We start from the raw sequence: 6463 nt of genomic DNA, 5'->3' as shown, positions 1-6463 counted from the left end.
CTGGCTAAACCAATTGCTAGTTTGTAGCCAAGAATTTGCTTAATGTGGTGTGTGGTTTTAGAGCTTGTCTGGTTTTGCCAAAGTATGTTGCAGTATGGCACTAGGTCGAAGACGAACAATTTCAATGTGCAGAGAGCATTCATGCCATCTGTTGTTAAGGGAGCAATGTGCTGTGACATTCGCCATCTTCTCATTATGAATGTTTTGCATGCCTGCTGGCAGATGGCACCACCACTCTTCATACTGCAAAATCTGCTTTGTTGGTTTGGCATGTCAGGCAAAAGGAGGCTTCAGTGTAGTTCAGATGAAACTGGCTACGTTGTACTAACTGTGTGTACTGAGTTACAGGTGGATTAGCTAGGAGAAGCATTAATACATATCTCTAGAAGCGACGCAGAAATGTGCCTGAAGGATTGTGCCGGGGTAATCTTCTCTGTCGCATACATTCATCTGCACAGAGTTAGACCACACTGTGCTGAGAATTAAAAAGCTCACACTGAGCTGATATGGAGGGAATTTACCCCGAAAACTTATATGCTGCTGGCAGCATATGTAGCTCATTAAGGCACACAAATTTAAACAGCTGGTCGCGCTCTCTACAAGTTGAGTGCACGAGTGCCACATTGTTTAGAAGTCCCACCAGCACTTTAGTTTCCCACGAGGTCGTTTGTCTTCATTTTACTCATCTAACGTGCACCCTCATGTCTTTCTGCTCATGGCCGTAGCCTTTCCTGTCGCACTGAAATTGTTTCTAATGTATTAAACACATGGCTTGACTGTGTTGCTGGCAAAGTTACATTTTGTGTTCACAATGTCTGTATTGCCCCACAGTGAGCAGAGGAGGAAGGGGCGTTGAAATACTATGCGAATCTTGCTTGTCCCATGTCCTCAAGAATCGCTTGTTTGCAAAGGCCAGTTGAGAGCATGAGGGGTCGCTGTCTCAGTGGTGCCTTTAAGGCCACGCAAGGATGCTGCTCCTTTATGCATACTTGGTTCAGCACGGAACAGACTGCCAGATTGTGCACAGCAATTTCAGGGGCTTTTGTCTTTTTTTCCTTCCCTCCTTGCCTTATAAACAGCTGTTAGCAAATTTACATAGAAGGCATCTGCCAGTTCAGTGAACTGCATGAACCATGGGACCTTGGAATTCTGCATGATAGCATGAGTGATTTGGCAGCAGTCTCGTTCTGAGCAGGTTCAACTTGGAGTGGGAAACAGTATTATTAAAAAAAAAAAAAAAGCTAATAGCAGTCATTACGTGCCCAGCCAGCAATAGACATCTGAGGACTGATTCAGACGGTACAAATTATATGGTGCACCGTTAATTTTCAGGCGGTGTGCACTGCGTGCAAAAAAAAAATGAAATTTATCAGCGGAAATCGCACTTTAGAAACTTATGATAGCGGGTGTACATATGTGGCACTAGTGTCTGAACCGTAGCTTGCAAGCCTTTTCCCCTGAGTGTGTCTTGTAGTGTGTACTGATCCGGAGCATGTTTTCTTGCTGAAAGAACCAATATGCGTTTCAGTGGGCAATTAGGATTGAGACCCTATGTTCCAGTTGTGCACTGGGAGCAACTGCTTCATGTCGGATTGCCTCCTCTTGCCCTTCGCAGCTAAGAGCGCGTCTTTTGTTCCAATCGTCATTTGAATCTCCCTGCACCGCAGTGGATTTTGTGCACCTTTGCGGATTCAGGGCTATTCTCCAGAACGCCAATTTGAGTGTACCATTAGGGAGTCTGAACATGGCCGCTTGCAGATTTTTGGGCGATGTCTACTGTGGAGGATAGTAAGTGCAGCACAGCTGTGCTCACTGCAATGCTCGGCGGCTTCCTGATTGTGCCTGTCAGCGTGCGAGTGAGCTGTAGTCAAAGTTTCCGGTGCTTGTCTTGCCTTTTGCTGACACTTGTGTACAAAGTATTTAGTGAAGAACATAGTAGCAGCAGCTTCGAGGGATCAAATGGCGGGCATCACACTGTTGATGCATTTTAGTGACCTTAGTGTACAGAAAAAGAGCGTGTTTTAGGGCACATCGGGCACCCATGCTGCTTATCGTGTGCAGGTTAGTTTTGCTTTGCCTGTCTGCCACCCATGCTTAATTGTAGCTTAGGGGACACTGACGACAACTCCACTGGGTTTCTGCCATCAGTAAAATGCAATAGCTCGCTGGACTTTGTGGCTATGGCTTTATGGCTATGTTTTATATAACTTTTTTGCTCATTGAGAGTTTATTAAAGCTGTTTTCTGCAATACTTACACTCCTTATCATTAGAAAGTGATAACTCACCAATCTAGGCCAATAACTGTTTCTCTCCTCAGTGTCCCTTTAAGCTTTCACTTTGAGCTCAGTTCAAAGTGAGTTGTCATGCCTTGCGCATTGAAAACTACTGCATGTGGCTTGCTGTATGGTTGTTAGTGACAAATGAGGAATCCAAATGATGATCGTGTCATTCCCGGAGATGTCATTCATACAAGTCATTCGCGGAGATTTTAATTCTACGGTTCATTACTCAGTTTGTTCAGTAGAAATGTAGACTAGCTTTTGTCTGTGAACTCTGTTACACAGAACCAGAGTGCAGTGGTTTTTAATGCAATGTTTTTAATTTGTGTCTTTAGATTGACAGTAACATGATACTGGCTTGTTCTTCATTTGTCACTAGTAACCAGTGAAGCAAAGGCAGAACTTGACCGCACAGCACACACAGATTTATCTTCCTCAGAGCATGGTAGAGGTCCTGTGGATATCGGTATGTGCAATAACAAAGACGATGCTAATGAGTTTGCAGGGATTACAGCCTTCATTTTGCACTGCTCTCAATGTCGCTGCCATGGCTCGAGTGCTCAAAACACACCAAAGTTTTAGACCTTGCACAGCCGCAGTTTCTGCTATGTGAGGAGCTTTGCTGCAACCTGTCAGAGCCTAATGCTTTATGCCATACTCGACACAGCATGGTTGTTCTAGGATGTTGGCCAGAGGGCTGCTGTATATAGAAGCTAGCAAATCATTGCATGTGTTTTACTTTCTACCTGTGCACAGTGTTTTGAAAGAGTGATATAATGCATGAGATGTCAAACCCCACTGTTTTGAATTGTCACTGGTATACGTACAGCTGTTCTGGAGCAATTTATAAAACAAAATCAGCTATTTATTACCATAAATTACAGCAGACAGTGCATGACAGCTGCCTCAGTCACAATGCTAGGTATTCCTACAATTCTGGATGAGCTCATCTTGCCAGCATTTGAATGAGAGACTAGCAGAACTTTCTGTTCAGTTGCTCCATGGCCTTAGTGATTTCTTGGTGTGCGGTAGGCAGAAAAAGACACTTTTCTTGTATGTAATGCTTAGTCACGCAGCCATGGTACCTGCACATGACACGAGATGGCGCTGATTTCTAACAGTGATTTCTGGTCTTGTCTTGCATATGCCATTCAGATGTCTTCACATCTAAGCTTTCCCCGCTGGTGTCCCGTGCAGGTGCTAGACCTGTGCTGGGTGCGATTACAGCAGTTGTTTGTACAAAAAAAATAGTTATCACCACTGAATTACGATTCCATGTGCAAGTTATGAGATTTGCCATGCTTGAGTGGCCCCTTTTTTTTTTTTGCAGTGTTTTTGTTGTCTCGTGTGCCATTGAACAATTGCTCTTCATTGTGGAGATTTGTCATCTGCCTCGCCACGAGAGAGAGGCATTGTATAAACCAGGTATGTTGGAATAAAGTTTGTTGAATAAACTGGCTACAATTTTTCTCGGTGGGGAACAGCCGAGTAACGAGGGGTGTTCTGGACAGTATGGTAGCACTGCATCATCCCTGCATATTTTTACACATTCAGTGAAACCAGAGACAAAAGACCGGGCTTGTCGGTAATTCATCATTTATGGAACAGCACAGAAAAGGACACGGTTGTCTTTAGGTTTTCTTTTTGCGTCCGTGTCCTTTTCTGCCCTATTTATAAAAAAACGGTGAGAAGTAAAAAGCACGTAAGGTGCAACAAAGGTAAGTATTGGCAGCTGTATTGTGATCCATGAAGTAATTTCAGCTTTTTTTTCCTTGCTACTGGCACGGCAAGTGTTAAAGGGACACTGAGGAGAAATTGAAGTTGGCTTGTATCGACAGAATACCAGCTCCTGATTACAAAAACGCCACTCATACTGACAACAAAGCTCCTGTAACGTAGAAAAGAGCAAGAACCAAAATACAGGTATCGCCGCCACAGGCCAAACTTGCAAGTACAAGCGTGATATAGGACAAAACAGTGTTGCTAGAACCAATGGTTCTAGCAACTCTAGGACCCGAGAAGCCACAAATCAATGAGGCGCAGCCAATGCATGCGCAAATCTCCTTGACGTCGCCAGATGGCGCCACGTGCCCGGCAGCTACGCGCCTGATGCATCGGGACCAATCAGCGCCTGCTCATCGGCGTTAGGCGGGCTCCCAGTATTCCGCTAGCGGTAACAAGGTACACGGTATGCTAAAGGTGTCTATTTGCGAGAACTTCGTTGATGACTTCGAGAACGAGATTTATCGCAACGCTGGCAAAACGCCGGTGCAAACGTAAACGAAGCGCCTGTAGCGACGGCCGCAATAGCCGATAGATACCTTCAACGTGTGGCCAGCGGTAGCTTTCTTTTCGGCTGCTGCTAGGCCGCACTGCTGGCCGCCAGAAATCACGGAGTCTGCGTTACGTCATGTGCACGTCGTGTTTCACGTCACTTAGTCCTGTGTCGTCATAGGAGAATCCCAAGTTTGAATCAGAGCGACGGGAAAAACTTTTCAACTTCGAATCCAAATTTCTTAGAAATAAATGCATCTTTCGCTGCCGGCCAAGTGGCAACAAAGCCATGACATGCCGAACTATCGAATTTTGCTATAAAAAAAATATTAATAGTGCTCTCCTCACTGTCCCTTTAACCCACACACTCTTACAGGTGGCCTTGTGAAACTAATCGAAGCTTGCTAAAAGAGGTTCTCTAGGGGTAGCACAGTATTGCATAAATTGACCTGACGCTTCCACTCGACCAAAATCAAGGGTATTAAAAACACTCCCACTATTTTGGGCTTTGTATAATTCAAATTTCCAGCCCACTTCAAATTCCATGTTCTTTTTGCTACGTCAGCTGATGCCCGTCCCAAGACCTTGCAAAAATGGGGAACTCTAGGGTAATAAAGATAAATCTCATGCATTGAAACATTGCACAAGGACATACAAGAGAAGCGTACAGGATGATTTTCGAAAGATAACGGAGGGACTCTTGCTACAGGATGGGAGATATGGGCCAGTGTACCAGAGAAAGGGTGTCGGTTGAGCAGGAAAGTGAGCTATTTTGCAATTTGAATTGTGAAACACTGCACTAGTGTAACGTGGACATAGAACAGCACACAGGGTCATTGTTAGAAAAGTAACGTAATTTAGGGATTCAGGATAAAGCACAGGCGAAAAATGACAGAACGTTTTAGAAAGGACCAATTAAAACACAGCGGTAGGCTAGATGACAATTTGATTTCTTGGACCAATGCACCAGCATTTTAGAACAGCCCACCTCCCAGCTTTAAAGAGGGACGCGGCAATGAACTATTTTCATCACTTACGCTAATTTCAGACCTGCATCTTATTTTACACTAGTTGCATATTTCTCAAGTAATTACAATTACCATCCTCATAAAGCAACTCGAGGGATGTTAAATAATCAAGAAGTAACAGCACAAGTTTTTTATGTCGCCACGTTCACAAAGGCCTGTTGAGTGCAACAAAGCTAGTGGCTTTTTTTTAGACGCAGAGTACACGTGGAAGTAAAATAAAATTAATCCTCCAGCAAGCATATTCACTAGAAAACACTTGTTACAAAACAACTTTCAAGAACTGTTGCATGTGCACATAGAAATATTAATAGCAGGATACAACTAGAGAGAAAAGAGGAGAGGTTGGCCCGTGGTAACATGGCCACTGTCTGTGCCATCCTATATTACTCCACTGGCCAATCACAACAGTAAAAGAAATAAACTTTTCAATGAATGACTTTATTAGACAAGCCAGGTATCAAAATTCTAGAGCTCATAATTTTTTTCTTGCGATTAGCTTCTTGTTCAGGTAACAAGAAAAGTTTTAGCTATTTTTTTGGCGTGGAGGAATTCTGTGCGATGGTCTTGAATGTGGGAGAAGCCTCACTACAGACTTAAGTTGCATCTGACTATAGATCTTTATTGCACTTTCAGTGCCTCTGGATTCATGCTCAAAAAATAATCATTCCACTGTCATTCATTACAAAATGCTGAAGGAATGAGTTAGCAATTGCAGAAAAAGTGAAAGTTGAGAAAATCAACCTTAATCTATCATTTGCCTCATCCATTGCCCAGTATGCTTTTGATTTTAGTCAGAATGAGGCATTAAAACCGAGGAAGCTCTTATCTTCTGATCTCTCCTCTTCATGGTGATATTGAGATAGTAGCGACGCTCCATCGTC

Source organism: Amblyomma mixtum, chromosome 1 (genome assembly GCF_055824585.1).
Source record: "Amblyomma mixtum isolate Tamu chromosome 1, ASM5582458v1, whole genome shotgun sequence".
In the NCBI taxonomy this organism is placed as follows: domain Eukaryota; kingdom Metazoa; phylum Arthropoda; class Arachnida; order Ixodida; family Ixodidae; genus Amblyomma; species Amblyomma mixtum.
The sequence above is the reverse complement of the archived record's forward strand: the minus strand, read 5'-3'. Positions refer to the sequence as shown.